Source organism: Triticum dicoccoides, chromosome 5A, assembly GCF_002162155.2.
Source record: "Triticum dicoccoides isolate Atlit2015 ecotype Zavitan chromosome 5A, WEW_v2.0, whole genome shotgun sequence".
Taxonomy (NCBI): Eukaryota; Viridiplantae; Streptophyta; class Magnoliopsida; order Poales; family Poaceae; genus Triticum; species Triticum dicoccoides.
This window is the reverse complement of record NC_041388.1, coordinates 659,382,201-659,398,276: the sequence shown is the minus strand read 5'-3', so window position 1 is coordinate 659,398,276 and position 16,076 is coordinate 659,382,201.

Here is a 16,076-nt window from a genome sequence, read left to right as displayed (position 1 = left end):
CCGCATGTGGGAATTCAACCCGGAAGGACCGCGAGCTATTCAGCATTTCCTCGGCATGACGCTCGAAGAGATGTACAAATCGTTCTTCGAACCCCGAATAGAGTGTCTGGACACCACCGAGGACGTGGGTCTGAGCTGCAACTGCCCTGCTGCCCAAGTAAGTAATCCCATGCCGAACCTGCTGTCCTTTTATTTATCATGGCATCATTCTAAAGAGCCGCTCTTTGACCAGGACTGGATAACAAAGGCGAGGATGATCAGGTGTTCGGCACCCCTTCCTGAGGGCTTGGACAATCCGGTACTGGACAAGATGCTCGAGCCGGCGCCTTATCTAGTGCCCTCAAAGGAAGATGATGGGGGGAGTAGAGATGGCGAAAGCGGGCCTCACTCGCTTACTCAAAACAGAAGGTGAATCAAGTGCAGAGCTAGATGGCAGTTCCTTACCTCCCCTCGTAGTTGAGGGATAGATCTTGGTTTTTGGATCTCTCAAATTCTTCATAATGATAAGAAGATATATATCCCAAGTGACTCAAAGAATAGAGCTATGCTCCCCGGCAACGGCGCCAGAAAATGGTCTTGATAACCCACAAGTATAGGGGATCGCAGCAGTTTTCGAGGGTAGAGTATTCAACCCAAATTTATTGATTCGACACAAGGGGAGCCAAAGAATATTTTCAAGTATTAGCAGCTGAGTTGTCAATTCAACCACACCTGGAAACTTAATATCTGCAGCAAAGTGTTTAGTAGCAAAGTAATATGATAGTAGTGATAATGGTAGCAAAAGGTAACAATAGTTAAAGCAATGTTTTTGGTATTTTTTAGTGATGATAGCAATAGCAACGGAAAAGTAAATAAGTGAAGAACAATATATGGAAAGCTCGTAGGAAATGGATTAGTGATGGAGAATTATGCCGAATGCGGTTCATCATGTAACAGTCATAACCTAGGGGGACACAGAACTAGCTCCAGTTCATTGATATAATGTAGGCATGTATTCCAAACATAGTCATACATGCTTATGGAAAAGAACTTGCATGACATCTTTTGTCCTACCCTCCCGTGGTAGCGGGGTCCTTATGGAAACTAAGGGATATTAAGGCCTCCTTTTAATAGAGAACCTGAACAAAGCATTAACACATAATGAATACATGAACTCTTGAAACTACGGTCATCACTGGTAAGTATCCCGATTATTGTCACTTCGGGGTTAACGGATCATAACACATAGTAGGTGACTATAGACTTGCAAGATAGGATCAAGAACACTCATATATTGATGAAAACATAATAGGTTCAGAGCTGAAATCATGGCACTCGGGCCCTAGTGACAAGCATTAAGCCTAGCAAAGTCATAGCAACATCAATCTCAGAACATAGTGGACACTAGGGATCAAACCCTAACAAAACTAACTCGATTACATGATAGATTCCATCCAACCCATCACCGTCCAGCAAGCCTACGATGGAATTACTCACGGACGGCGGTGAGCATCATGAAATTGGTGATGGAGAATGGTTGATGATGACGATGGCGACGGATTCCCCTCTCTGGATCCCCGAACGGACTCCAGACCAGCCCTCCCGGGAGGTTTTAGGGCTTGGCGGCGGCTCCATATCGTAAAACGCGATGATTTCTTCTTTCTGATTTTTTCCTCATCGAAACTCAATATATGGAGGTGGAGTTGGAGTCGGAGACGCAACAGGGGGCCCACGAGGTAGGGGGGCACGCCCTAGGGGGCCAGGCGCGCCCCCACCCTCATGGCAAGGTGGTGGCCCCCTGGCCTTCATCTTTGGTAGGTATTTTTCTTATTTTCTGAAAAGTGTCTCCGTGAAGTTTCAGGTCATTCCGAGAACGTTTGTTTCTGCACATAAATAACACCATGGTAATTCTGCTAAAAACAGTGTCAGTCCGGGTTAGTTCCATTCAATTCATGCAAGTTAGAGTCCAATACAAGGGCAAAAGTGTTTGGAAAAGTAGATACGTTGGAGACGTATCATCCAGCAAAGGACGTGCCAATACTGCAGAGGCGTATCCGAGATCTCTTTGAGAGAGATTTCAGTCTGGTTATGGTAACGCAAGTTATGCTAGTTCGTCAAGTCCAGCCTTGCAAACGCCGGCCCCTCCGCATGTGGGAATTCAACCCAGAAGGACCGCGAGCTATTCAGCATTTCCTCGGCATGACGCTCGAAGAGATGTACAAATCGTTCTTCAGACCCCGAATAGAGTGTCTGGACACCACCGATGACGTGGGTCTGAGCTGCAATCGCCCTGCTGCCCAAGTAAGTAATCCCATGCCGAACCTGCTGTCCTTTTATTTATCATGGCATCATTCTAAAGAGCCGCTCTTTGATCAGGACTGGATAACAAAGGCGATGATGATCAGGTGTTCGGCCCCCCCTTCCTGAGGGCTTGGACAATCCGGTACTGGACAAGATGCTCGAGCCGGCGCCTTATCCAGTGCCCTCAAAGGAAGATTATGGGGGGAATAGAGAGGGCGAAAGCGGGCCTCACTCGCTACTTATTCGAACCAGGGGAATGAGCGCCTCCGCGAGGGAGGACAACCAAAGGGAAGAATCTGACATTCTCTCTCCCCGGGGAAGGAAGAGGACTACCTCTGAAGATCTGGAAACTAAGGCTTCCAAACGGGAGAAGAAATCTTCATCAGAGGGTCCTGCCTCGGAGGGTATTCTTGCCGCACAATGTCCGCGCGGGGATCAGCCCTCTACCAAGCTGTAAGTAATCGAAAAGTACTTAATAGTGGAAACATCCTACCTGAATTCCGAAGACAATAACCGATGTTTATAAATTGTAGTCCGGATCGTAGTCCTTCTTGACAGAGTTCGTCCTCGGGGGATCTTCTTCCGGAGATGATGGAGAGCGAAATGCCCCCCCCCGACACCCCGCCTCATGAAGCGGGCGACCTTGAAGTGTCATCGCGAAGGGTATCTCCAGATCCACTAAGGCCATAGGATAACCCTTTGGCTACCTGGAATCCCCAGTATTCGGCTCCTAAGGAGAGCGACAGCAAGGGTCCGGAACCGTATAGGGTGCAGTCGGACGCGCTGAAGGATCTTCTGGGGCAAGCGGTTGTCTCAGAAGCGCATCGTACGCTAATGGGTACGGTAATTGAAAGGATTTCATCCGCTGAAAGTGGTTTGCATGAAGCCTTTATGAGTCTGCTGAAAGGCTTTGAGGTATGTGAAATAGTGTATGTTTTGGATAGTACCGCATATGTTAGGTGTGCCCTATGCAGATAGTAGCCCGTGAGACTCAGGTTGTCGTCGAGAACGGCGGCAACTCGAGGATCATATACCCAGGTAATAACTCGACTGCCATTATGTGCAGGTGACTGAGGCTACGGTGGCTAGCCGAACTGATGGGTTTACCGAGCTAAAGCGGCAACTTGATGCGGCCGATGCCGATATCGTGCTTGTCAACCAGTGGCTTGACGAGGCATAGGGTGAGTGATTTCTTTGGTGATCGTCACATAATAAGAGTAGCATGATGCCAGTATCTTTAATATGTCATGACTGAAGATGGAGCTGCCACCGTGGAGACCCTTCGGGCGGAGCTTGCCCGAGCCAAGGAGAAAGCAATGAGTAGCAATGCGGCCGCTCTAAAGGCGGCCGAAGAGTTAAGGGCCGAACAGGCCGTGCATTGCGAGAGCAAGGAAAAAATAGCCAAGATGGCTGTAGAGTTAAAAGATGCCGCTGACCGTTACCAGCTTCTTGAAGAACAAAACCGGACGAAGGCGACGGACCTGGAGAAGGCCCTGGTGGCTACCAAGGAAGCCCGCTCCAAAATTAGAGCGGCGAAGGAGGAGCTGAATCAAGCTACAAATATCGTGTCTGGGAAGCCCTTCTTGTTGCGGACTATGTTTGGAGATCCGAAGTATGCTCCTCTGGACCGGCTGTGGAGTTCTGCGGATGCCTACGTGGATTTGGCTGCAAGTGCTGCTGATGCGGCCGAGTACTTCAAGGATCAGAAAGGTCCTGAAGTGGAAAAGCTGTTTTGTTCATAGTTTCACGCTCCAGTCCGTCCGCTGCTGTTGAATGAGCGAATGGCCGAGTGGGCTGAGCTCCACAGGTTGTCCGAACTTGCCATGAGGTCCGCTATGGATCACCTGTGGCCGGGAGGGCCAAGGTGGAATAGCTACTTTAGTTTAGTGCAACAATTCCTTGGTGCTGTGCCACACATCGATGCTGTAAAGAGATCGGCGTGCATAGAGGGTGTGCGGATGGCCTTTGCCCTTGTCAAGACATACAGGGCAGAGATGGAGGCCACCACTGTTGCGACACAGGGTTCGGCCATAGGCCGAGCACTACTTTGAAGAAGTTCTTGAAGGCGCTCGTTCGATAGAGGCTCAGTGCTCGAAGAATATTATGTTCTAGTGACATGTATTCCCATTGTAAAAAAAATGTTTTATTGAATTATGAAGGCTGTATTTATACTTTTGCCCGAAAGTACTATGGTGCCTCCTGTGCGGCCGTTTATGTATGTATATAACCTGAAAGTTTGCAGTCATCGGTTTCCGCCCCATGCATATAATGCGGGGGTGTTTGCAGAAAATGCATATCCACACTTGATCCAACGTCTTGGTCCGTTAAGGAGGTGATAGCACAGCGAACGAGGCAAGCGGACTATATTGCTTTAACACTTTCACTTAGCCATAGGAGTTTGACGGTGGGGCTACTATATAGCCCCTGGTACTTCTGTGCTTGTCCGAATACGGGGCACGTACGTACATGACTGGGAAACGACTCTTCGTTAATGTGGAGGAATCCCGAAGATTCCGATGAGTCATCGAGTGGTTGACCAGTGAGGGAGTCCTGGATTAGGGGGTGTTCGGGTAGCTGGACTATACCTTTAGCCGAACTCCAGGGCTATGAAGATACAAGATTGAAGACTCCGTTCCGTGTCCGGATGGGACTTTCCTTGGCGTGGAAGGCAAGCTTGGCGATGCGGATATTCAATATCTCCTACCATTGTAACCGACTTTGTGTAACCCTAACCCTCTCCGGTGTCTATATAAACCAGAGGGTTTTAGTCCGTAGGACAACTTCATCATACAACAATCATACCATAGGCTAGCTTTTAGGGTTTAGCCTCCTTGATCTCGTGGTAGATCTACTCTTGTACTACCCATATCATCAATATTAATCAAGCAGGACGTAGGGTTTTACCTTCATCAAGAGGGCCCGAACCTGGGTAAAACATTGTGTCCCTCGTCTCCTGTTACCATCTGGCCTAGACGCATAGTTCGGGACCCCCTACCCGAGATCCGCCGGTTTTGACACCGACATTGGTGCTTTCATTGAGAGTTCCTCTGTGTCGTCGCTTTCAGGCCCGATGGCTTCTTCGATCATCAACCACGATGCAGTCCAGGGTGAGACTTTTCTCCCCGGACAGATCCTCGTCTTCGGCGGCTTCGCACTGCGGGCCAACTCGCTTGGTCACCTTGAGCAGATCGAAAGTTACGCCCCTGGCCATCAGGTCAGGTTTGGAAGCCTAAACTACACGGCTGACATCCGCGAGGACTTGATCTTCGACGAATTCGAGCCACAGCCAAGCGTGCCGCACTATCTCGATGGGCATGATATAGATCTGCCACCGAACAACACCTTGGAGGCCGCACACGCATCGGTTCCGACCATTGATTCGAAGCCCACTGCGCCAATCGAGGATCAGCGGTTGGACGCTGCCTCAAGGGCTGCGATCTCAGAGGCGATCGAGCCGAACTCCAGCCCCACACTCCGCATGGCCCATGACTCTGAGGAGCCGGATTCCTCTCCGAACTCCAAGCCCCCCGCGCCCCCGCCGATTGAATCCGATAGGGCGCCGATAATGGAGTTCACCGCCGCGGACATCTTTCAGCACTCGCCCTTCGGCGACATCCTGAATTCTCTAAAGTCTCTCTCTTTATCAGGAGAGCCCTGGCTGGACTACGGTCAGCAAGGTTGGGATACGGACGATGAAGAAATTCAAAACCCACCCACCACCCACTTCGTAGCCACTGTCGACGACTTAACCGACATGCTTGACTTCGACTCCGAAGACATCGACGGCATGGATGACGATGCATGAGACGAACAAGAACCAGCACCTGTAGGGCGTTGGAAGGCCACCTCGTCATATGACATATATATGGTGGACACTCCAAAGGATGGAGATGGCGATGGAACAGCGGTAGACGATACCTCTAAGAAACAGCCCAAGCGCCAGCGTCAGCGGCGCCGCTCTAAATCCCGCCAAAGCAAAAACGGTGATTTCGGCATGGGAGATAATACTACTCCGGATAGCGCCGAAGAACACCCCCTCCAGCAAAATTTGGCACAGGAGGACAGAGAAGCCAACCCTCACGAGAGGGCGGCGGACCAAGAAGTTGAGGACGATAATTATACGCCTCCCTCCGAAGACGAGGCAAGCCTCGACGACGACAAGTTCGTCGTGCCAGAGGATCTTGCCGAACAAGAGCGTTTTAAATGCAGGCTCATGGCCACGGCAAGCAGCCTCAAGAAAAAGCGACAACAACTTAGAGCTGATCAGGATTTGCTAGCTGACAGATGGACTGAAGTCCTTGCGGCCGAAGAGTATGAACTCGAACGCCCCTCCAAGAGTTACCCAAAGCGCAGGCTGCTACCCTGACTAGAGGAGGAAGCACCTACATCACCAGCGCATGACATGGCCGACCGGCCACCTCGTGACCGTGACAGAGAGGCCTCTTGGCCCTCCACTCAAGCCATGCCCCGGCACCGCGTCAAGCATACTAAGGCACGGGAAAATGTGCCCGACCTGCGCGACATCCTGGAGGACAAGGCAAGGCAAACAAGACCGATCTACATATCGTGCAGGCGCCCCATGGCACGTGACGGTGATCGTCACTCCGGACGCAATGAATCTGGCCGGGCCGAACTCAACAGACAAAGCTCCTTCGAGCTGCGTCGTGATATAGCCCAATACAGAGGCGCTGCACACCCACTATGCTTCACAGATGAAGTAATGGATCATAAAATCCCTGAGGGCTTCAAACCCGTAAACATCAAATCGTACGATGGCACAACAGATCCCGCGGTATGGATCGAGGATTACCTCCTTCATATCCACATGGCCCGCGGCGATGATCTACACGCCATCAAATACCTCCCACTCAAACTTAAGGGACCGGCCTGACATTGGCTTAACAGCTTGCCAGCGAACTCAATTGGTTCTTGGGAGGACCTGGAAGCCGCATTCCTTGACAACTTCCAGGGCACTTATGGGCGACCACCGGACGCCGATGACCTAAGCCACATAATTCAGCAGCCAGAAGAATCGGCCAGGCAATTCTGGACATGGTTCCTAACAAAGAAAAACCAGATAGTCGACTGTTCGGACGCAGAGGCCTTAGCGGCCTTCAAGCATAATATCCATGACGAGTGGCTGGCCTGGCACCTGGGATAGGAAAAGGCGAAATCTATGGCAGCCCTCACGACACTCATGACCCACTTTTGCGCGGGAGAAGACATCTGGCTAGCTCGCAGTAACAACTTAACCAAGAACACTGGTAATTCGAATACCAAGGACAAAAGTGACAGGTCGCTTCGGAACAAACAAAAGCGCCGCGTTAACAGCGACAACAACGAGGATACGACAGTTAATGCCGGATTCTGAGGCTACAAATCTGGTCAACGGAAACAGCCATTCAAAAGAAAAACTCAGGGCCCGTCCAGTTTGGACCGAATACTCGACCGCTTGTGCCAGATACATGGCACCCCTGAAAAGCCAGCCAATCACACCAACATGGATTGTTGGGTGTTCAAGCAGGCAGGCAAGTTAAGAGCCAAAAACAAAGACAAGGGGCTGCATAGCGACGACGAGGAGGAGCCCAGGCCGCCGAACAACAGTGGACAGAAGGGATTTCCCCCGCAGGTGCAGACGGTGAACATGATATATGCAACCCACATCCCCAAGAGGGAGCGGAAGCGTGCGTTACGGGACGTATATGCGATGGAGCCGGTCGCCCCAAAGTTCAACCCATGGTCCTCCTGCCCGATCACCTTTGATCGAAGGGACCACCCCACTAGCATCCGTCATGGCGGTTTCACCGCATTGGTTCTAGACCCAATCATTGACGGATTTCATCTCACAAGAGTCCTCATGGACGGCGGCAGCAGCCTGAACCTGCTTTACTAGGATACAGTGCGAAAGATGGGCATAGATCCCTCGAGGATCAAGCCCACCAAAACGACCTTTAAAGGCGTCATACCAGGTGTAGAAGCCAACTGTACAGGCTCAGTTACACTGGAAGTGGTCTTCGGATCTCCGGATAACTTCCGAAGCGAGGAGTTAATCTTCGACAAAGTCCCGTTCCGTAGTGGCTATCACGCACTGCTCGGGCGAACCGCATTCGCAAAATTCAACGCGGTACCGCAATATGCATACCTCAAGCTCAAGATGCTAGGCCCTAGAGGAGTAATCACGGTCAATGGGAACACTGAACGCTCCCTCCGAATGGAGGAGCACACGGCAGCGCTCGTAGTAGAAGTACAAAGCAGCCTCTCTAGGCAGTTCTCCAGTTTGGCCTTCAAAAAGCCGGACACTGTCAAGCGCGCCCGGAGTACCCTACAACAAGACCGCCTGGCACATTCCGAGCTAGCGTAGCAATGCGGCCCCAACCCTAGCCCTCGCGATATAGCGAAACCAGAACTTCACGTACATAACTACACTCTTGAAATACCATGGGCACAGGGGAAGGGGCACTATCACGGCACGCCCGAAATACGGCTTAAACCGCACCAGGGGCTGCCGGATTCCTTCTTTTTCTCTTACTCTCAGGACACCATACTTCGGATGACCCGTTCGGCAATTCAACTGCCGCACAAACGATGCAAGATCCAGGGAAGTAGACAAGCCACACCACATCATGGAACTCCCAGGTGGTCTCTATTGCGAGCAGTATACCTGTTTTTTAATACAATTCCGCGGCCTGCCCCTGGCCAGGACATGTTAAATAGTCCAATTTATTTTGCTTATCGCACTATTTGTATCGTTCCACTTTCATAGCAGCCTTTCTATAAACAATGCATAGCTTTTTGTCTATTTTTTGCATTACCCTCTTTTTATATATATGTTTATTAATAACATGCTGCATCCGTACACTGTGGTATGGCAAAATACGCCAGGGGCTTCAGTACCCATCAATATGGCGTGAGAAGTCCGTCCACTTTCACAAGTGCGGCACCCCGAACTTATAGCACTATATGCATCGGCTCCGAATCATGATTTGGGTCAATAGTTGGGTTTGCCCGGCTCCTATGTTTTGGTGCCTTACGTTCCGCTATATCGGCTAAGGTAGCACTAGAAGAACCACTGCGATTGTGCCCCAGTTGAGCTGGGCCAAGCACCTCAGTGGAGAAAGCTAAAACTGACTGTCATGATGAGGCGAGAGACCGGTCGCTGTTCGAGAGGTTTTTCGAGTCCTTAAAGGCTTATGCCGCTTCGAGCGAGGAACTGGCTTTGTCCGGCCAAGGCGTGGATAGTGCCCCGAACTCGGTCTTCCGAATACTAGGGGCTTCGCCGAAATTTAAAATTATAGAGTTCTATGGCTAAGTGAGAGTGTTCAAGCATTATAGTCCATTTGCCTTGTTCGTTGTGCTGACCGCCTCCCTCGACGGACCCAATCATGGGAAAAAGAGCGCTCAGGTTTATCCCGAACATCCCAGCACTAGTGGCATGGGGGCAGAAGCCGACGACTGACCATCTCTCAATTTTTTGATAAACGGCCGCACAGAAAGTAATATTTTAAATTCAAGCATTGCTTAGCGCATATGAACAAGTTTTCAGCGCACAGGATAACACGAGCGAGTTCATTCAAAAATTACATCCTTGGTACATTCATCCGCCACAAGGCGGGCACCAGCAAGAACATCCTTGTAATAGTTCTCGGGCTTGCGATGCTCCTTCCCCGGCGGCGGCCCGTCCTTCACAAGCTTCTCACCGTCCAGCTTACCCCAGTGCACCTTTGCACGGGCAAGGGCCCTACGGGCACCTTCGATGCAGACGGAGCGCTTGATAACCTCGAGCCTTGGACAAGCCTCCACCAGCCGCCGCACCAGTCCGAAGTAGCTCCCAGGCAGGGCCTCTCCAGGCCACAGCCGAACTATGAAGCCCTTCAGGGCCTGTTTGGCCGCCTTGTGGAGCTCGACCAGCTGCTTCAGCTGGTCGCTCAAGGGCACAGGGTGTCCGGCGTCAGCGTACCGAGACCAGAACACCTTCTCCATCGAGCTGCCTTCCTCGGCTCGGTAGAATGCGGCGGCATCAGATATGCTGCGGGGAAGATCTGTGAATGCCCCTGGAGAGCTCCGGATTCGGGTAAGTAACAAGTAGGTTACTTTTATATGTCTGCTTTGCATATAGAATGTCTTACCCACCGCTATCTTTTTCACCGCATCCAATTCCTGGAGGGCCTTCTGGGCTTCGGCCTTGGCAGATTTGGCAGTTTTAAGGGCCGCATCAAGCTCGGACGCTCGCGTCTTTGAGTCGAGCTCCAAACTCTCATGTTTTTGCATGAGAACCTGAAGCTCTTGCTGCACCTCGCCAACCTGCGCCTCCAATTTCTCCCGCTCGGCGCGCTCCGTGGCCGCTTTCTTCTCGGCCTCGGACAGTGCCTGCTTGAGGGTCGCCACCTCAGTTGTGGCCCCTACAATAAGCAGTATACTCCTGTCATTTTTTGCAATTGCGCCTTCCTATAGGCATTTTTTTTCTATAAGGTATCTCTTACCTTCTTTCTCCTTGAGCTGCCGTTTGGCAAGGCCGAGCTCTTGCTCGATCCGCTCGAGGCCCTGCTTCAGGGCACCCACCTCCACAGTCAGTGCGACGGTGGCCAGCAGCGAAGCCTGCATACGTATATTGACTCCTTTTTAGTTAGACTCCTGCGATATTTAATAGATCCTCTATTCGGATTTTCTTTCGGAACGCCAAACAGAGCATCAGGGGCTACTGTCTATACGGTAATATTTTTACATATTTTTACTTACCTCGAAGCCTGTTAGAAGGCTAGCACAAGCTTCATTCAGTCTGCTTTTGGCGGACCGAACCTTCTGGACCACCGTACTCATGATGGCACGGTGCTCCTCGTCGATGGAGGCGCCCTTAAGCTCCTCCAGCAGATTGTCCGGCGCTTCCGGTTGGACCGAGGACGCCGGCTCAGTAGGCTTGCTCCTCTTGGCAGGAGTTTGCCTACCGCGGTCCGGAACCGTTGATGATTCCGGCGCAGTGTCCGGCTTAAAGCCGGACTTGGAGCCCAGGGGGGTCTTGTCCCCTTCACTCCTGGAGTCCGGGAGGTCGCCTCGCGGCTCCTCCTGGACCACCTCCTCTCGCCCCGGAGCTTGTCGCGACGCCACTTCGGCGTCATCCGCAGCACAGGGGGAAGCAACGGGCGGAACTGAATTCACGTCCGATGAATCCAAGGAGCCGCTCGACGACTCGTCGTGCCCGTCCTTGGGCGGACTGCATGATTATATCCGACGTTATGGAAAGCTGTGCAACAAAAGGAATATCATGAGTGATTCTGGTATCCGAACACTTACTATCTCGGCGGACGCTTGGCCCTGTCCGACCACTCCTCTTCGTCCTTGTCGGTGTCGGGGACGTAGTCCGGTGGAGGGGTTTTCCTCTTCTTGGACCCCTCGGCTTCCCCTACTGGGGCGGCCTTCCTCTTCTCTCCTCCCCCCGCTGGAGGGGGAGAGGTTTCTTCTTCCACCTCCTCGTTTTCATGGGAGGAGTGCGTCTCGGACTCGTCGGACGACGAGTCCGACACCACCATATGCCGGGAACTCTTTCAAGTCCCCATGGACTTCTTCTTCTTGGCCTTCTTCTACGGCATCACATAAGGTGCCGGAACCAGCAGCTTCTCTAGGAGAGCAGGGGCCGGGTCTTCGGGCAAGGGAGCCGGGCAGTTAATCTGTCCGGACTTCTCCCGCCAATCCTATCAAAGGTAAGGGAGTTTAGATCCCGCATAGAGTCAAACTATGAAAAAACTTAACATCCTGTAAAGGATGGAAATATCTTACCTCGCCAGCAGGATGCTGTGAGCTGAATCCGCGGTCTTCGGAGGCGGATGTGGGAGCCTCGGCGCCTTTGGTTAGCCCCCTCCAGACATCTTCGTACGTCGTGTCGAAGAGCCTGCTCAGAGTGCGGTGCTGCGCCGGGTTGAACTCCCACAAATTGAAGTCCCGTTCTTGACACGGAAGGATCCGGCGGACGAGCATGACCTGGATTACGTTGACAAGCTTGAGCTGCTTGTTCACCAGGGACTGGATGCATTTTTGCAGTCCGGTCAACTCTTCTTCGTCGCCCCATGACAAGCTCGTCTCCTTCCAGGACGTGAGCCGCGTAGGGGGTCCGGATCGGAATTCAGGGGCTGCAATCCACTTCGGATCACGTGGCTCGGTGATGTAAAACCACCCTGACTGCCACCCCTTCAAGGTCTCCACAAAGGAGCCCTCAAGCCATAGGACGTTGGCAATTTTGCCCGCCATGGCACCTCCGCACTCCGCCTAGTTGCTGCGCACCACCTTTGGCTTGACGTTGAAGGTCTTGAGCCAGAGGCCGAAATGGGGGTGAATGCAGAGGAAAGCCTCGCACACGACGATAAACACCGAGATATTGAGGATGAAGTTCGGGGCCAGATCGTGGAAATCTAGGCCATAGTAGAACATGAGCCCGCGGACAAATGGGTGGAGAGGAAAACTCAGTCCGCGAAGGAAGTGGGGAAGAAATACTACCCTCTCATGGGGCCTTGGGGTGGGGAGAAGCTGCCCCTCCTTAGGAAGCCGGTGCGCGATGTCTTTGGACAAGTATCCGGACTTCCTTAACCTTTTGACATGGCCCTCCATGACGGAGGAGACCATCCACTTGCCTCCCGCTCCGGACATTGTTGGAGAGGGTTGAGGTAGGAAGTGCGGGCTTGGGCGCTGGAGCTCGGGTGCGCAGAAGATGGATAGGCAAAGGAGGAAGAAGGCGTAGGTAAAAAGGTGGATCCTTATCCCCTTATATGGGTGGATGCGACTATGCGTCCCCACCAGCCTAGTAAAACTCGCTTGCCTCCTAAGCGCCGTGATAAGTGGCACAGTTGGGTTACCCACGTCCGTATTAACAAGAATCCCATAAACAAAGGGGACACGATCTCTGCTTTGACAAGACGTGCCAAGGAAACCGCCTCGCAAAACACGCTGAGGTGGAGAAGTGAAAACAATTTGAATAAAGGCTTGGCCATAGCGTGATGTCACGCTGCGGAATACGTCAGTAGATTAGATTGGTGTTAATATTATTCTCTCTATGGCAATACGTGGAAGCTTATTTTGCAGAGCCGGATACTACTCTTGGTGTTTACAAAACTTTTATGAAGAATTTGGAGGAGGAACCCGCCTTGCAATGCCGAAGACAACCTGCGCTCCGGACTCGTCGTCATTGAAGCCTGGTTCAGGGGCTACTGAGGGAGTCCTGGATTAGGGGGTGTTCGGGTAGTCGGACTATACCTTCAGCCGAACTCCAGGACTATGAAGATACAAGATTAAAGACTCCGTCCCGTGTCCGGATGGGACTTTCCTTGGCGTGGAAGGCAAGTTTGGCGATGCGGATATTCAAGATCTCCTACCATTGTAACCGACTTTGTGTAACCCTAACCCTCTCCGGTGTCTATATAAACCGGAGGGTTTTAGTCTGTAGGACAACTTCATCATACAACAATCATACCAAAGGCTAGCTTTTAGGGTTTAGCCTCCTTGATCTCGTGGTAGATCTACTCTTGTACTACCCATATCATCAATATTAATCAAGCAGGACGTAGGGTTTTACCTCCATCAAGAGGGCCCGAACCTGGGTAAAACATTGTGTCCCTCGTCTCCTGTTACCATCTGGCCTAGACGCACAGTTCGGGACCCCCTACCCGAGATCCGCCGGTTTTGACACCGACAACCAGTCTCTCGCTATATCATGACAGTCAGTTTTCAGCTTTCTCTATTGAGATGCTCATCCGGATGAACCAGGGCACAATCGCAGTAGTTCTCCCAGTGTTACCTTAGCCGATATAACGGAACGTAAGGTACCAAAACATGGGAGCCGGGCAAACCCAACATTTGACCAAAGACATGATTCGGAGCTAATGCATATAGGGCCAAACTCGCGACGCCGAACACTCCCTAAGGTGTTCGGTCTTTATAACATATACCGGGCTAAAAAATGCCCTTAATAAGAAACCCCATGTGTCCAGGTACGTGCAAAATCCTGACGTGGCCACATGCCAATAACGCCAGCATCCTTCTCGGTTGTGTGGAGTATCCGGAGGATGTGAGCAACAAGAGACAGTAAAAAGGTTTACGCATGGTCTTAATCTAAAAAGAAACCTTTGGGCGGGTCCCTGCTGCACGTCTGCGCCCGTGTCTCCGTTGTGCCGTGTCCTGGACGGGTGTAGCATGATTGTCATCTATAAAAGGAAAGAACTTAGGTGAAAGTTGCTGTGCCAAAAAGAAGAATTGGTTATTATCGATGAACTATAAAAATTCAAGAGAAGCCAAGTTGAGCCGGGCTGGCCCTGATTACATGCGGGAAGCCCCTGGTATCATTTATGAGGGTTTGATCATCAAACCAATCTCATGTATATATGATGGAACGCCGGATTCGTTTAACCGTGTCCGTGGTCTTGACGACCTACCATTTTTTCTGGTTGGTGAGGCCGTCTAGTTTGTGGCTGTTAGAGCCACTGCGTCCTCTTCCGTACGTAAGAAACATTCGGTATTTCCGCTAACTGAGATGATGCCACATGGACCGGGCATCTTAAGCTTAAGAAAAGCATAATGCGGTATTGCGTTAAAACGAGCGAAAGCCGTTCTTCCGAGTAGTGCTTGATAAACACTTCGGAATGGGGCGATGTGGAAAGTTAACCTTTCGCTTCGGAAGTTACCGGGAGAACCGAATACCACCTCTAGTAGTAGAGAGCCCGTACAGCGGGCCTCTTGGCCTGGTATTACTCCCTTGACGGTAGTATTACAGTGGCTTATTTGTGTCGGGTCTATCCCCATTTTGCGGACTGTGTCCTGTGATACGTCCATTTTGCATCATGCTTTTATATCAATATTTATTGCAGTATGGGCTGTTATTACACATTATGTCACAAGACTTATGCCTATTCTCTCTTATTTTACAAGGTTTACATAAAGAGGGAGAATGCCGGCAGCTGGGATTTTGGCTGGAAAAGGAGCAAATATTAGAGACCTATTCTGCACAGCTCCAAAAGTCCTGAAACTTCACGGATGATGTTTTCCAAATATATAAAAAACATTGAGCGCAAGAACTTCACCAGGGGGCCACACCCTGTCCACGAGGGTGGGGGGCGTGCCCTACCCCCTGGGCACGCCCCCCTACCTCGTGGGCCCCCTGGTGGCCCTCCGATGACCATCTTCTGCTATATGGACTCTTTCGATGGGAAAATAATCATAAGCCATCTTCTCGGACGAAACTCCACCGCCACGAGGCGGAACCTTGGCGGAACCAATCTAGGGTTCTAGCGGGGCTGTTCTGCCAGGGAAACTTTCCTCCCGGAGGTGGAAATCATCGCCATCGTCATCACCAATGCTCCTCTCATCGGGAGAGGTCAATCTCCATCAACATCTTCATCAGCACCATCTCATCTCAAAACCCTAGTTCATCTCTTGTACCCAATTCTTGTCTCCAAGTCCGGGATTAGTGCTAGTAGGTTGCTAGTAGTGTTAATTACTCCTTGTAGTTGATGCTAGTTGGTTTAATTGGTGGAAGATCATATGTTCAGATCCTATATGCACATTAATACCCCTCTGATTATGAACATGTTTATGCTTTGTGAGTAGTTACTTTTGTTCCTGAGGACATGGGAGAAGTCCTGCTATTAGTAGTCATGTGAATTTGGTATTCGTTCAATATTTTGATGAGATGTATGTTGTCTCTCCTCTAGTGGTGTTATGTGAACGTTGGCTACATGACACTTCACCATTGTTTGTGCCTAGAGGAAGACATTGGGAAGTAATAAGTAGATGATGGTTTGCTAGAGTGACAGAAGCTT